At 47.3% G+C, this 16,646-nt stretch overlaps 2 protein-coding genes across 3 annotated transcripts in view; one reads left to right on the plus strand and one right to left on the minus strand.

Annotated features, from left to right (window-relative positions):
• Dock1 (dedicator of cytokinesis 1) overlaps positions 1–16,646 on the minus strand; it is a 450,610-nt gene that overhangs the window by 192,313 nt on the left and 241,651 nt on the right. The gene's annotated exons all lie outside the window — the stretch shown is intronic.
• The window catches only part of Insyn2a (inhibitory synaptic factor 2A), a 52,725-nt gene continuing 51,688 nt past the window's right edge, over positions 15,610–16,646 (plus strand). Inside the window, exon 1 of the mRNA XM_027930052.2 lies at positions 15,610–15,634. The gene's annotated coding sequence lies outside the window, so the exon portion shown is untranslated. The remainder of the gene's footprint in view (positions 15,635–16,646) is intronic.

The following is a 16,646-nucleotide window of genomic DNA, read 5'->3' on the forward strand; positions in this document are numbered from 1 at the left end:
CCAAGTCCACATAGAGGTCACAGCAGGAGAAAGAATTCGGACAGAGCTGGGGGAGGAGGACCCTTCCAGTGCCTTGAGTTGGCCAGCACTTGGGCCATTTTTCAAACTGTTTAGCATTTTTCAAACTGTCCATACTTCTTTTACTTATTGTCTTATGTGCATAATTTGTTTTGATTTAATAATGGAAAAAGAAAGAAATGTTGATGAACATTATATCACCATAGATCAGCAGGATCAAGGCGGAAAAGCTCATGTCTCCATACACAATACACAGCCAAAGGAGCACAGTTTCCCAAAATGTGTTCCCTGGAACACTGGCCATGCTGTGCTAAAATCAAAACTAAACAACACAAGTATTAAAGAACAACTTGGTAAGAAAGGTCAGAGAACCCCTACAGTGCTAAGCCCTGTACCCTCTTTTTAAATTCATGATGCTAGATTCTGAAAATACTGCCACAAGGAGACAGTTCTTGATTTTGTTCAATTTGGTGTTACCCAATCTTTTGGGACCAATTCCCTTATGTAGAATTTATCAATATTCCAAAACTAAGTTTGAAAATACCCCAAAATATGATTCCAAAACATAAACTCAATCCCTGCTCAGGAAAACACAAAAGTACCTGCTGAAGAATAAATCAAATCTTTCCAGGGAACATTCTAGATATACAAATCTTTCTAAAGAATTAGAACAGTATCATGGGGGGTGGGGGGGTAGCCTGTGTCCAGTTCTTTCTGTCTCTAGCTACTTGCTACTGACAATGCTCCAAAACTTGGGAAGAGTATCTTAATCTTGCTTCCACCGGGAGGAACAGGCATGAGAACATTTGCAGCAAAGATATTTAGTACTAATAAATTTGTTCTCAAAAGCTCAGGGAGAAATGATAGCCTTTGGTTTACAACAGATGAGGAATGCTTAAAGAATATTCTGGTTGAAGAAAACAGAACACTTAAATCTGTATCTATGGAGCCACGTTACGCTGTCAATGAAATAAAGGTACCGGCAGAGTAATGTGAATACTGTAATTCTACTTTATAACAAAGAAAACACTTCTCTCTCTTCCCCTCCCAACAACACTCTGAGCTTCTTGAAATTCACAGGAATGAAATATGTATGCAGACAAAGCTTGCCCTACTAGATACAAGCAGGAAGGCAGGTGTGTAAAGATGGACAGCTGTCAAGGGTGTAATCAGGAGGAGGCAGGAAGGGGTGGGAGAGAGAAATGATTGGCTTTGATTTTATACATCAGTTTTTGTAATTCTTAATTCATGACAAAAGCATGCATAACTGCTGTATTTTCTAATTAGGGGGGTTGTATTACAAGTGGAAATAACTTCACCAGTGGTGAGTTTAAGAAGCAGGAAACCCTTACAGAAGTAAGGCTTGGAGAAAAAAGCGATACGCTTCATCCTTTGGGGAAAAGGGAAACCGGGAGTGGGAATTGAAAAGAGGTGTGGACAAAGCCAAATAACAAAGCACCTTCCAGTCCTTCACAGAGAAGCCTCCATCCAGCAAGGCACAACTGTGGATGTCGTCAATCCAATGAAACCAAGTCTGCAATACATGCAGAACCCTCCTAAAGCAAAGGAGAGCTTCCGGTCAGCCAGGCACCCCCTCTTATGGAGGGGCCACTCAGAAGGGTGGCCTGAAGGTGCAGAAGGGTCCAGGGCTTCTGGAAGTGCAAATCAGCTCCTCCTAAGCCCCCTGCCTATGAGATCCCAGGCTTGTGACAGGAAAAGCTCTTTACCTTCTGATACAAACACATCTTCCAATCTCCTGTGGGTTGTACCACACATTCACACACTCCTTCAGGCTCACCAAGCACAAAAAAACATGTAAAAATTAAGTTTTGCTGTTTTGAAAGGCAGTTGGCACTGTCACGTGATGGTCAAATGTAAGTTTGCTTCTAAAAACTTTTTTCTTTTTTAACGTAAAAACAAAGATCCTTTAAAATAATTTAATACTTTACCCAAGCAAGTACATAATTGAACACCACGTCATAGCTAACCCTGAGAAATCAGTGGACTGGAATTAAACAATTTTTTTCCTTTAGGATGTTATCCTCAGAGCCAGGGCAATAATTGCAATGTATCTGCACTATTGCAAAATTGCAACAGTAAAATATTTGCAATAATGCACATAACCAAAATTACCTTATATGGCTCTTTTTAAAAGCTGAATGAGATAAAACTGATTTTTAAAAAACACAAAAACTATTTTTGAATAATTTTATAATCCAGATATTTCTTGGCTTATGACAGAGTCATGTCCTGATAAACCCATCATAAATTGAAAACATCCTAACTCAAAAATGCCTTCAACCCTCCACACGAGCCAGGCTTCGTGCTTTGCAACCTGGTTCAGAGTGGAGAACCAGCACCGACTGGGAGCGGCACTTGTTGTCACTGCCCAGTACTGTAAACTGCTTACCTGGGAAAAGATCAAAACTCAAAGTAGGGTTTCACTGAATGCATATGGCTTTTATACCATTGAAAAGTCCAAAAATCTTAAGTCAAACTATCCCAAGTCCCAGCTGTCTGCATGTGCTTATTCTCCAAAGGATCAACTCCTTCAAGGAACAAAACAGATTACATTCTCCAAAGTAAATCCAATTTTACCTATCTTTAAATTATTTAAGGTGACATTGTTTTGTAACTTTGGGAGGAAAGCAAACTGTGCAGAGCTCTAGGAGATGCAGCCGACTTGCAGAAAGAAAGAAAATGAAGTGCAAGACTCACTTGACCATGAGAAGGGCAAGGGCCTCAGGCCAGGCCAGGGAAGGGGTTTGCAGACACCTGCTCTGGCCACAGAGGCCCTGCCTCTGCCGTCCTCCCCCTTCACCAAATGCATGCATTCCCTTCACTATGTTTTTTAAAAAAATTATGGTGTCTGAATTTTTCTTATTTGACGAATTATCCAATCTATAACTCCTACTATTAAAAAACCAATGGCTTCAAAAGTCAATCATAAAAGCTGTTAAATGTCAAAGGCAAGTAAAACAATAATAAAAAGCATACAGATAAGTATATTTCCTATAAGGAGTAATAGATGCTCATCAGTTTTTTTTCTCTAGACCCAGAATTCACAAATGGGTGGCAAGGTCTGTAGAAATATAACACAGGGGACAGCTGAGGGCCTTGCTGAAGGTCAGCAGGAGGAATGTCAAGGGCACACGTAGCAGCCTGTCTCCGGAGCTCTGGGAGCATCAGTAGAGGACACTGACAGACATGTCCTGCACGAAGGAGAGAAGTGGAGACTCCATCCATCTCAAGCTGCACTTGGCTTCCTGAGTTGCCCTGTCCACAGTCAGTGTGCAGGGGTCCACCGCCCTTCAGGGGGGCCTCCACCCCACTATAAGTCTGCTCTTCAAAACGAGCAAGTTCTGCAGATGTGCCACACAGCACAGCTCCCAGGGTGAAAACTCCATGAAGACGGTGGATCTCACATAAAGTGTTACAAATAAAATAAACAAAACAGTACAATGGGGCTGGGGCTGGGGCTCAGTGGTGGAGCACTTGCCAGCAAGTGTGAGGCACTGGGTTCCATCCCCAACACCACATAAAGATAAAGAAATACATTAAAGGTATTGTGTCCATCTACAACTAATAAACAAATAAATAATTAAAATACAGTAAAAAGAAAAAGAGTGGAAGAAGACAAAATAAAACAGATCTTATGATAAGAGGTACAGGCTGAAATGTGTGTAGTCATGAAGTCACGTGTCACGTTCAGAAAAGAGCCACAAGATTATTCTGAGTGATAGTTCCCTTTTTTCAGAGAAATTGAGTTACACTGAGAACAATGTAGCCGAGGGACACAATTTGCATTAGGTCTTAACTTCCAGAACTGGAGAACTTTGAGGAAGGTGGGGAGAGAGAAAGAGAACAGGAACACAGAGGGTGAGAGGTCACCTGCTCCAACTCCCCAGCTAAATCAGTAGCCAGGAGGGCAGAGCAAAGGGCCTGGCCCGGAGTCCAGGTAAGAAATGGCCTGCACCAGCTGGGGGTGGGCAGCAGAAGTTCAGAGGCAGGACTCAGACAGGGACAGAGGAAGGATCAACAAGACTGAAGAGGGGCAAAAAGAAAGCCCTGACTGGCCTCCTGGCGGGGAGGCACTTGCGGTTTCCTGGGCTCAGCCCTAGAATTATTTGCCTGTAATCACAGAAAGGCCCCTCCTGACTGCATTACTGTCCAAATGCACACAGGCTCACATTCTTCCGAAGAAACTCTGAGGCACTGGTCCCTTTACAGCCCCTCTAATGCCTCCTGTCCCCTCCCTGGCTCTCCACAGCTTCAGTGGGAGTCATTTCTAGAGTCAAACAGGGGCCGTTCTTCCAAGGATGAGCACAGGGGCCACCTAATGTGGCACCGATGATGCCCACAGCTCGAGTTGATGGCAGCCGAATGCAGTCTTTACAGTAGTTTCCATAGGTAATGGGGCAATAACCACCAAATTTAAGACTTCATAAAAAATTTCATTCTCTCAGTGAGGGAACCAAGAAACTGAGAGAAGAAATCTTTTTTCCCTGATTGGAGGGGAAAAAAAAGTCTGGCATTACATGGCAATGTATCCAAGTGACTATAAAGAAAGAATTATGACTTATCCCAGGGCACAGCAACCAAGTGTGGGATTTCCTTATCCCAAGTCTCCATGTCCTGTCCTTGGAAGATCAGACACAGGGACTTGCCAACCCTGGCAGCCCTACTAAGGTGGACTAGAATCAAAATAAGATTTTCATAGCAGGCTCTGAGCTGAATTTCTCTGCTCAGAAGGTCTGCATATCTGGGCAAGTGTGCTAGTGAGAGGAGGAGAGCACAGGCATTTGGAATTATCTTTGTAACCCCTGGAACATTGAGGTACTTTGCATAAAGTCTACCTGTGCCACTTAATTGTCCCACATGTGGAAAGGGTTTCTTTTTACACCACATTTGATGGCGCACTTACGGATGTGACTCACTTTCTTCCACTTTCATCTATTTTTGATCAACTTTTCAAATCCATCAGTTTAAAATGAAAGGCACTGCCACTCAGGAGAAAAGAAGGCAGGCCTGAGGATGCCCCCGAGCACCCGCCTCCCAAGGCAGACTGCATGCCCCAGCCCAGGGCTGCTTTGATTTCTGGTAGGGTGGAGCTCTACCCTCAGCCTCATGTCCGCACATGGCATGACACTGGCACCCAAAGGGCACACAGGCTCCACGTTCTGTAGTTCTGCTCACATAGCAGCCCCTCCTTGCCCTGGCTCCTCTTCTCCATCTTCAATCTCAAATGAGGTCTCCTCATACAGCATGACCTCGGCTTTTGCTTTCTTTAATGAAAATCCAACAGAAGATCTAAAGCACACACACACACACACACACACACACACACACACACTTGAATGCTCACTCTCAGCCCTCGAAGGCAAGCTCAGCCCTGGAACTTCATGGAGTTAAACAAACACTCTGACTCAGCCAGTGGAATTGCGGTGCAGAAAAGATGGGCCTGGTTCTCAAAGCTGCCACTTGGTGAAGGAAAGCAGAAAACCAAATAATTGCCTCTGCATATTCAAAGGAATCTCAGGGCTTCCAGGAGTTACACAGTGAGAAGATAAATTCAAAGATGCTTTCTTCAGTTAACCATACTTGAGAAACATGCAATGTAGGCTAAGCATATCATTGCCTGGTAAACAAAAAGCCATTGCCTATCAAAGACTGCAAAGTGCCACTTGGTACATCACAGCACTGCGCAGGGAGACGATTTTAAATAACAAGGGAGCTCCACGGTTTCCATGACAGGCCATACACAAACAGCACCATAGAAATGAATCCTGGATCCTCAGGGAATATTGCAAGTTGATATCAGATGAGAGAGTACTGAAAAATTTCAAAGTGGGGTAACAACCCAAAGCAAGACTGGTGAAGTTGATAATCACTATGTCACAATTTTGGCATGTTTAAGAAATGATACTGGGTCAAGAAATATTGGCTCCCTGATAATATTCAAATCTACAACATTAAACATAACATTAAAAGGGAAATTTGATGGATTATTGATTCTTATTCTAGTGAAAACTTCATATGAAACTAATAATAATTTTTCATGTGGTTAGAGAGAATAAACTATTAATCTCAATTGTTTGGAAACTATCAAAACAAAACAAAAAACCTTTATGTTGTATCAGTCATCATAATAGCTCTGATATTAAAAGCCTACAGCAAAGATATTCCATTTGGTTGCATGAGGCACTTAAATAAATCAGTCAGAGATGAAAATCCAATAAGAAGAGCCCAGTTTTCTCTTGTAAAGCTCTGGAGGGAAGAGGCACGGAGCACCCCCAGTGATCCCCGAAGGGATCATTTTGGTTCCAACAACTGCATCATTTCCATAATTGCAAAACAAAATTCTCCTGGTTCACAAAGACAACGATTTTGCTACCATGGTTGTTTATATTGCCATTGTTTGGTTTTTTTGTTTTAATGTGTGTGCATGTCCACCCCGCAGCCCAAGAATGTGAATCTTGAGACAGGGAACTGTTATTCATTAGATGAATGTCTAACAGATGAATGTATCCAGAACCATGTCCCTCACCAGAAACAGTCCTTGATAGAATATATTGTTCTAATTCTTCCCAAATCCCAAATGAGGCAGCTTCACCTAGAATACAGTGTCATGAGAAGCAAAAGGGAAAAAATACTGGGTTCTCTAAGGATGAATCAAAGGCTTCAATTCATTCTTAAAGTCGGGGTCCAATATGGTACCAAAATTGTGTCAAACAACTTACGCTGTAAACAGGGAATCAGGGAACTTTAGTCTGTATTTAAGTCAGCTTTTTCACCACCATGACCGGAAGACCTGACAGTAACAATTTTAGAGAAAGAGAAGTTTATTTGGCATTCAGTTTCAGAGGTTCCAGTCCACAGAAGGCCAACTCCACAGCTCTGGGCCTGAGAGAAGGGCCTGGTGGAGGACAGCAGCTCAGGACATGGCCACCAGGAAGCAGAGAGAGCTCTACTCACTGGGGACAATATATACCCCAAAGGCACACCCCAGGGACCTACCTCCTCTAGCCACCCCTACCTTCCTACAGTTAGGGCCCTGTTAATCCACTGAAGTAGATTCATCAACTGATAAGGTTACAGCTCATGATCTGAGCCTTTTCACCTCTAAACTTTCGTGCATCGTGCCTCATAAGAGCTTGCTAGAAGCGGGCTATACCTGAGGAAAGGACAACACTTTCAAACTGCTGATCCTAGTCTGCATTTCAAATGATCATGCATGCTTGTTCAGAAGTCGGAACAGGGAAGTCTAAGGGAGATCTTTGCTTTTTACATGGTATGTGACATTATTTCTGCTTTAATAGAGCTCATTTAAATTTCATGGCAAACATCATCTGCGTTTCAACACTTGTCATATGTATCAAAACTGAAGGTGATTTCATTTCAGCAATATTTTAAAATGTACTTTAAACACTAACAAAGTACATACTTACATCAAAAAAAAGCAAAAATTGCCCAAGGAGCTCAACATCTGCCCAAGTACAAAGGGAAGCGTTTCTCAAAAAACTGCAGGCTCCAGGCTTCGTCCACACTGGAGTCAGCGGCAAAGAAAGCTCCAGAAGCGAAGATATTAATTAACACCCAGAGACCAAAAAGGAAAGAGCCTATAACCTCTGAATCTGCAGGTGAAGATGTTGGTTCTCCACTATTTTCATGGTGTGAATGAATCACAAGTCTTATTTTAAGGGACTTGGAAGTATCATCAGCAATTTCATGTGACAAAATTTACTCCACTGGGAATGGAGGGGTGGGGGGTCAATATTTAAATGAATTTCTTCATTTTGATACTTGGATTCAGTGAACAAAAATAAAATCAATGAACTGTGTCTTCTAGAACTTCGGGGCATAATAGCCCCGAGACATCCTAATAAAAGGGTAACTTTACATTTGCTCATGCACATCGAGCGGAACAAGAGGCTCCACATTCGAGTGGGCAGAGAGTTCTGAACTCAAGACGAGCCCCAAGAAGATGAATCATGTGCAGTGACGACAAGCAGAACCAGGGCCGTAAGCATCCAGGAAGGACAACATCAGTCACAGTCTTTGAACACACATTTATTTCTTAAATGCTCAACCCTAGGGATTCTCTTCAATATTCAACAATTTCTGAAAAAAAAAAAACTGTTTGGGGTTCGTGCTGGAAAGACACACAGAAGGAATTAAGATTTCCTTTGAACCGGGCACAGGGGTGCACACCTGTGATCCCAACTACTCAGGAGGCTATGGTGGGAGGGCTGAAAGTTTGAGGTCAGCTGTTGTGACTTAATGAGATGCTGTCTCAAAAAATTAAAAGGGCTGGGGCTGTGGCTCAGTGGTAGAGCATCCCTGTGTTCAATCTTTATAACAGAGTAACAGCTTTCTCTGATAATGATAGTTCTTCTTTTTTATGACTCAATTTCCAAATATTCACCACAAATTTAGTTTTTTAAATACACACTGAATTTCAAGTTTCTTTGTTTGATCCACTGAAACAGTCAACCAACGAACACAAATGAAGAAATTCACTTCGTGTAATTCGCTTTGTATAATTCACTTCTATGACTTGAATGAAATGAATGTCCAGGAATCCTGAAGACCCTTCCCTATCTCCAGACCTGAGAAGGCCTAAGGGGTATCCCTGCAGACAAGAGGGGATCCTACCAGGGAGCTATGATGGCTGAGACGCAGGGCTTCTGGTTCACCCACGGTCCTATGCATGCATTGCAAGCTGTGGACACAGGCTTTTTTAAATGAAGAAAGAATACAAGTAATATTTAAAAACAAACTTCTTTGCTTTCCTTTGAATCCAGGAAGAAATTAAAATTGTGTATGAAACATGTTGATATGTTTTTGATTATGACTTTACCATTAGTTACAGGTGCCCCAGAACCAACAGATGAGCACCCAGAAACAGCTTCTGAACCACGTGCAGTTGGAGTACAACGTGGCTCCGGCAGATGCCAAAACACAAATTAGGAAAATTGGAGACAGAGAGATCTGCAGCCCACAGTGCAGCAGAATTACAGCAACGACCTGTTTATTTCATTGCCCAAGGGTTGAATAATGTGAAAAACAGAAATGTGTATGAAAGAAATGGCACTGCAAGTCTGTGCGTGACCTCAGAGGTCATTCAGGATAACTAGAGATTTTTTTTAATACTGTGGTCTTCCCATTTGGAACTTGGCACTCGAGGACAATGGGCTGACTTTTCAAAGCTCAGCAGCTTCCTATACCAGGCAGGACCCACACTCCTAAGTAAATACAGCATCTAAAGTCAGGAAATCAGCTCTTAGACTGAAACTAGCAAAATAATTTATTGTACTGAGTGTATAAAAATGCCAAGAGTAGATAACTAGAATGATGTGCCCAGCGTGTTCATCATCTTACACACACACACACACACACACACACACATGTGCACGCGAGTCACTAAAAGCTGTTCTGTCCTGGTGAGTCGAGTTCAGCACCCAAGGGTTGTCAGGAGAGTTAAAGGGCCAGGATAAGTTAGAGCTATCACACTGGCATCAGGAAAGGCTCAAGAGGTCATCTGTGGAAGTGTGGTACATATGTGGTGGATCATTTCAGTAGCCACTGTTCAGTGAAGCCACTGGCTGCTGCTGCCATTGATGTCACATGGAGAGACACACAGTGCTGTCCAGCTGCAAAGCGATGACACTTTCTTGCTGTTTCAGTGCCTGTTTTTACTCAAAGCGCAACTGACATGATGAGGGACGAAGCACAGCTAACAAAGACAAAAGAGAACCCAATCAGAGCTGCTCTTCCCCAGCCTGGGGGTGTCCTCTGCTCCAGGAGAGCGGGAATAAGCACAACACGCAGCACAGGTTGAAATCTGCCCCTGGAGGGCACCAAGCTGATCTCATCAGAGCCTGGAAGGTGCCTCTGGGCACAGGGTCCCTGGTGTTGCTGAGGGCCTGGGTAAGGACCAGAAGGGGATTCCAGTAGCTGTGCTACTCCTCAATTAGGACCACCATGTCTAAGCACTATTTAGCACAAGCAGCAACATATGCTCTTGAGTGATCTCAAGGTCAGATTAAAAAATAAATAAATAAACCTGAGCAGGGCAGTTCTGCAATGTGCATAACTGCATGTGAATCTAGTCTCTAGTACTTTCTAGCTGTGTGACCTTGGAGGAACTGCTTACCTTTTCTGATGTACATCTGTTAGAGTTTTCCAGTACCTACTTCACAATTGTCTTGCAAGGACAGAAGATGATAAGGCACATTGCACTGGGGCCTGGAGGGCTGAGGCACACAGCTGAGGTGCACACTCATGGAAGTCTCCCTGTCAAGCAGGGCTGGAGAAGAAAGAGTAGAACCTGGAGGTTTCCATTTTCTTCTTGTCCTCCCTAGCCCTCCTCCTTACCGGTGAAGTGAAAGATGGGAGTGGGCAAAGAAGGAAATTCCCTTCCCAGATAGCACAGGGCACGTGTGAGAAGGCCCAGGGCCTCCCTGCAGCAGCCCTGAGCTGACCTGGGGCCTCCTAAGTGCTGGGACTAACCAGAGAGGGGACAGCAGGGAACAGTCTTCACACAAGCAAAGTGGATTAGCAGGCCAGACACTGAAATCTGAAAGCAATTTTTATCCCCTCTTGACCCAGCTCTGGTCCAAGGTATCACTGTTCGTCTGGGCATATGAGCTGCTCTGTGCGAAGCTGGTTTCAGCAGCCTCAGAGACGAACCGTGTTACCAGCAGGGATTAGGAAAAGCCCATTAGCCATCCACCTCTGCTGGAAAAAGCCTGGTCCTAGATTAGACCTGGATAATAAGAAAACCCTATAGACACTGTCACCCAGACTGACCAAATTAAGGTCAACGAAATAAGGTCTGCATGGTCATTTCCATGGTGAAGCAACCCAAGGGATGGAGGGGAAGCTGCCTTTGGGGAATCAGAGCCTGCACCCGAGGGGCAGCAGCTCATGTCCTGCACTCCGCCCTTCCTCATAGACCACCACTGCTGCTGTATGACATAGGAAGGAAACGCTAGAGACATTTCTGTTCCCTTTAAAAATGAAAACGTCCCATTTCCTACAGAAAATCATATTCACAATGGTGCAGTACAGAGAACGAGGGATTTCAAGCAGTCTTCACAGCACTTGGTTTATCCCAAACAAACTCTGTTTGGGACCAAAAAGCAGGCTCTAGTCTCTGGTCATGGAGGGAACAGAAGACTATGGTAAGGAGCCGAGCGTCTCCCCAGGAGGGTGGGCCAGCACTCAGACACAGCTGCATGACCTTCTGGAAGGAAAAGAGACTTGGCTGGCAGGACACTGGAAGAGCCACAGGCAGGGGTTTCACACCAGGGGACACTCTTCAATGGAAAATCAGTACAGAAAGTGGACAGTGGAGGCTTGAGCGCAGCATGACAGGGGCGAGATTCCAGGGCTTCTCACAGGTCTCCCACGCAAAGATGAGGCCTGGACAGAGACGCTCCGAGCGCACCATCTTGATCTAGGACAGAGTGAAGCTTTTAGGTGTCACTGATATCACCTGAGATGCACATGGATGTGAGTGACCTCCCCGTATGGGAGTGTGTGAGGCAGACACACGGCCACAGCTTCTGAACAGATGGTGCCACCTGCCCACCGTCTAGCATCACTTAAGAACATGAAAGTGCGAGGTGGCCAGGCCATGTCTTCAGAACGTGACATGGCAGCCTGGGGGGCATGATCAGGAGGGCAGGGGCTCAGCAGCAGCCTCCCCAGGAAGGATGTTCTGCTGTGCAGTTAAACAAGAACTCTCCTCACAGCAGCAGCGGCTCTGTGGACACCTCTCCTTTCCCTCATCTGGGGTTCTGGAGAGAAAGTGGCTTCAGCAGACACCAGTTAAGCTCACTGATGATTCCTTTAAAGGGATGGATTAGTAGGAAGTCATGCAGACATCACACGACACACTGACTATGCTCAGACAAGATGGAGTCATTGAGACAAGAAGACACCGTCATGAGCTGGTATCTATGTACACAACTGGGCAACCACCTCCTTCAAGATGCAGAACAATCCAGCAACATGAAGATTCCCTGGCCTATAAGTCAGCATGCCCCGAACTCTGGCCTTTCTGGGACTCCATGTGAAGTGACTCCTGTCGCGCACATCCTTGTGGCTCACTCCTCTGTTCCGCGTTTGTGGATTTCGTCTTGCTGTCACAGGCCTCCATAGCTTGTGACTTTGTGTTTACTGCTGCTAGCTTCTACTGCACAGCATGAATAAGTAATTTCTATCCATTCTACTCTTGATACATATTTAGTCTATTCTCCAATATAAGTTTGAAAAACTAATATAAAAGCTGTTATGAACATTCCTCAACACTTTGACTTGTATATTCTTGGTTATTTATTTATTTTTTAATGTGGAAATAGAGACCTCAAAACCTAGTACTCAGGAGGTTTGGAATTCCCCCGATGCTCGGTATTACACATGCACACATTTCCAAGAAAAAGGCAAAAGAAGAGAAACGTGAAAGAGTGGCCAGTTAGCTGTCTTGCACTTCCTTCATTTTCCTTCTCTAGGTGCCTCTGCCTTCAAGAATCCCACGTGCAAAGCAGCTCATTTCCCCCTTGCAAGGCTATCTTTTGAGGCAAAATTCTGAAGCAAAATATAAGAAACCAACTTATACTAAATTGATTCCTAAAATTAATCCATCTCCAATCATTCTCCTCTTTTTCTTAGGACTTTAGACCCTAAAAGTATGCATATGTTCTGTACACAAAAAATAACGCAACGGGGGTCTGTGGGCAAGAAGGTGGCCAATCTCCTTTCTCCCAGTAGCCCCAACACGTATGCTTGGAAGATGGGCACACCCAGCTCACCCACACAGAACATCCGTCCCTGGCCAAGGGTCTGCAAGACAAGCTTTCATCAATATTTTAACTTGTGATGCTGAAGACTGGCACTTGAGAAATACATTAGGGAAATGGTTTCTGACTTCAACTAAAGGAAGGATCCCAATGTTTTTAACAGACTTGGAAAAGCAATTGAAGTCTATGAGGCAACTGAACAACTCAAAGCAGTCTTGGTGAGGCTGTGAAGCGCAATTATACTCTCATCTTCATAGAAGAGGATTTTTTAACCTGCCAATCACAGCATTTCATTTTCCTCCTAGAGGTGTATATCACAGGGATCTCAAATAGCATATTTCTTACAAAGGTTTCCTCACCAGCTCATGGAGCACTTTCAATGAGCACTGCCCTCCTCTGCCTGCATTTATGTTTATCTGTTGTCACTCATGGTCCTCAAAACTTTAGCTTTCCATTACCACCAGAACCATTTCCATGTTTCCTGAAAGCTTTATTGACAATGGCATGTTTAAGAGATAAAAGGCAGATTTCCATTGTGTAGATTTACAATAAAACAAGGTTTACAAAAAGCTCCTCTGACCCTCTGGGAATCCCTGGAGTGCACAGCTGAAACAGCACTTTCCCATGGGGAACATGTTGGAGGGGTCAGTAGAAGGAACCCCTGCCACCTGGTGTTAAAGGATCCCAACATCAAATCACTCCCTTGTGGCTCCCTTCCTGACAACAGAGGTAGCTATAGACTTGCGGGCTGTTCATACCTTACCAGGCACATCCCTCCAACAGCCTCCCTGGTAGGGCTGACATCAGACTTGGGGGAATCTGAGGTCAGAAGGGAATCAAAAAGAATGTGGTGGGCAGAGTTTGGAACCACAGATTGGGGACTCCCTTCCTGGGAAGATCTGGATCATGAAGTTGTAACCCCAAAACTACTGAGAGTAAGATGGGAAAGGAGGACATTTTAGAATAGTCTTCTGTAATGTCACCCCAAACATCCACATAGAAATAAAACATTTCACATAAAGCCCTTAACGAAGAACAGACATTATATAAAGCCAGGTGTAGGCTCAACGCAGTTTAATGACAAGAATGCAATGATGGCCTGGCCCCAGGCCCAGGATCTATAAGTCCTGCACAAGTGTGAGCACACTGAGTGTTTGGGAGGTGGGAAGTGCAGTGTGAAGAATTCCCACTTGTCTTTCCAATTCACTCTCCAAAGTCTCACTGCTCTCCAGTTCACCATTACTCTGTTCTTTCCTCCGAAATATTCAGACTAACAAATGTGGCTAATTTCAAGTATGTTCTGGGAGAAAACTTAGGGGTAAGGAAATCTGCAGCCGCTGGAGGCTTAGTCCCAGGCAGCAAGACCTTCCAGGTATCAGGGAGGACCCAGGGCCTGTTGTTCTGAGCTCAAAGGATCCAATACTCTGGTAATTTTTGGAGGGGGAGGCACTTGGGGGAGGGGAGTGTGATTCATTGTGAATCCTACTAGATAGATCTCCTCTTGCCAAGAGAACTCGCCCCAGATGAGCATGTACCCAGTGGCGTCTGCAGGTGTGTATGTGTGGGGTATGTGTGTGTGTGTGTGTGTGTGTGTGTGTGTAGGGGGGTTCTAATTAGGTGCCTGTTTTGGACTTTTCCTAAATGTCAGCATGCAACAGACCAGGCCAGCACTTCCACTGTGACCTCAGGCTACTAGGCGGCTGGTCTGCCTTCCTATCTACATTCGGAGGGAACCCCAGGTTGACCCAGCACAGAAACGTGACTCTGACCCCCAGTATCCACAAAGCACAGTGAGAAGGTGAGAGAGGCCAGTTGCCTAGCCCCTCCCCAAATCTGTGCCTCTGGCTTTCAAAGCCCAGCTGGGCTGCGCCCTCTGGCATAGCCCGAAGCCAATGCGCAGGGTCCCCGGAGACCACTCATGAGAGAAGATATGGAGTCCCCTAACCGCCAGCTGCTCCAGAGACGTCTCCGGGGTAGACTCAACAAGTTCCTGGGCCGCGCAGCGCCGCCTGCAGCCCAAAAACCCCGAGGACTCGCCACGGTAGAGCCCCGCGCGCAGGCGGCAGCCGCCGGCGGCTCCTTCCACCTCCTCCTCCTGAAGCTCGGGCTCGGGCTCGGGCTCGGGCGTCGGCGGGAGGGGGCTCCTCCACTCGCTCGCGATCGCCCACCCCACGCACGCAGCCCTGCCCGGCCCCGCGCCGCCCCCGCCCCCGCCCCGCGGGCCCGGGCTCCGCCCGCCTCGGTGCCAGCCGAGCGCACAGGCGGCTGGCGCGTGGCTCAGGGCGCCCTTTCCTCCGGCCGCCCGGCTCAGCGGAGTAGCTGGGACCGGGGAGCGGCTGCAAGGACTTCCCTCCTGCTCCCTCCCCCTCTCCGCCCCCGCCTCCCGGCCCCGGCTCGAGATCTCGCCGAAGACAATTGCAGTAAATGAGGACATCGGAGGAGCACGGAGCCGGGTGGCTGTGGCTGGCTCCGCCGCGCCGCGAGCGAGCGAGCGCGCGGGCGTCCCCGGAGCCGGCCGAGCCGCTGCCTCCCCGCGCGCGTCGCTGAGCGGGGCCGGAGGGACGCGAGCTGCGGCGCGGGGGCCGGCCGGGCCGGGCGGGCCGGGCCGGCGGCAGTGGAGGGGGCGGGCGGCAGGCGCGCAGCCGGCCAGGTCCCGGGAGCCGAGCCTTCCTCCGCGCGAGCCCGGCGAGCCTTGCCGCGGATGCCCTGCCCGGAGTGCTCCGTGTCGCGCCAGGCTTGCCAGGGTCCGCGGCGAGACATGCCCGATCCAGGCGCTGCACCGACCTCGACTTATCTGTAAGCAGCGGAAGGTAAGCGGAACCCCGCGTGCCCTCCTCCTGCACCCGGCGCCCGCTGCACTTGGCCACGGGCAAAGCGCCGCTGGGACAGGCGCAGACCCCGCTCGGGCGCATCTTCTCGCCCCCAAAACGGCTTCGCCGGGGCCAAGATACGCCGATTCAGCCGGGAGCAGAGCAGGCGTCGGGCGCGGGCGGGGGCAGGGGGCGAGGTTATGCAACTGCAGCTGGCACGACTGGGGGGCGTCTGGCAACTTTGGCGACCGCCAGGGAGGAGCGGGACTGCGTGTCTGTGATGTCGGTTCTAGACAAACGCCACAGCCTCGTGAGCGCCCGACAGCCCCAGCCAGGCACAACTGGGGGGACCCGGGGGCGGCCGTTTCCCCGTAACGTTTGGAGGCTTTTAAGTATTTTCCAAAGTAAAGCGAACTAGCAAGTACTGCTGATTAACTTCGGGGGGATAAGTGGGAGCCAAGGGGCCCTGGCGCCGGCCACTGAGGAGGCGCGAGCAGGAGCAAAGGCAGATACCCACGTGAAATGCCCGTCTCCTCTGCTCACTGGCTCGCTTGGGTTGGCACCTTCCCGGGGCTGCAGGGCTGGGGTCTGCGCCCGCGGGGCTTTCGGATGCCTGACATCTAGAGTCTGACACAGGCGTGGGAACCCAACCAATGCTGCAGGTTGAGCGAGCTAGCTAGCAAGCGGGCTAGCCGGCGCTGAGCAGGAGGGAGGAGGCAGCCCGCGGGCCAGCCAGAGGCCCGGGCCATGCCTGGAGCCCAAAGTCAAGAGCAAGAGTCTGCATCTTGCTGGTTCATGCCCAGGGTTCCTGGCTGGTATCTCTACTGCTCTAAAAAAAAAAAAAAAAAAAAAAAAAAAAAAAAAAACCTATCCTGTGACCTCAACATTCTACTACCCAAAATATGCCACAGGGAGATTGAGTCAGTGATCAAGGGAGGCCAAGAGTGGGGGAGGAGGGGCACTCCTGGAGTAAATAAGCGAGAAAATGGGTGCCTTTTGCTCATCCTCAGAA

Source organism: Marmota flaviventris, chromosome 4 (genome assembly GCF_047511675.1).
Source record: "Marmota flaviventris isolate mMarFla1 chromosome 4, mMarFla1.hap1, whole genome shotgun sequence".
Classification (NCBI taxonomy): domain Eukaryota; kingdom Metazoa; phylum Chordata; class Mammalia; order Rodentia; family Sciuridae; genus Marmota; species Marmota flaviventris.